Source organism: Pterocles gutturalis, unplaced genomic scaffold, assembly GCF_000699245.1.
Source record: "Pterocles gutturalis isolate BGI_N339 unplaced genomic scaffold, ASM69924v1 scaffold8691, whole genome shotgun sequence".
In the NCBI taxonomy this organism is placed as follows: Eukaryota; Metazoa; Chordata; class Aves; order Pterocliformes; family Pteroclidae; genus Pterocles; species Pterocles gutturalis.
The window spans coordinates 233,681-234,138 of NW_010103033.1; positions in this window are offsets into that span (position 1 = coordinate 233,681).

Here is a 458-nt window from a genome sequence, read left to right on the forward strand (position 1 = left end):
TCCATTCTTTGGGTTTTGTTTGTTTTGTTTTAGGTTTTTAATTATCTTACTACGGCATGTAAGTAACCTGACAAGACAAGCTGAAGTTAAACATAAAGAAAAAACTCTCTTCAATACAGTCCACCGTTTCAGACTCTTGAAACTTTTATATACAGTATCTTGTACCTGCAAAGGATAATTTCATGAGCTAATGGATTTTTTTGTTGAGTTTTAGACTCTTGAAACTTTATACAGTATCTTGTACGTGCAAAGGGTAATTTCATGAGCTAATGGATTTTTTTGTTCTATTTTACAAAGCACGTGTAATACACGCTGCAGTTAATACACGCACAACTCAAGATATCCGATCAAAGTCCTATTAACTGCACTTGGTGACTTGCATGTAATACATGCTGCAGTTAATACATGCACAACTCAAGATACCTGATCAAAGTCCTATCAACTGCACTTGGTGACTT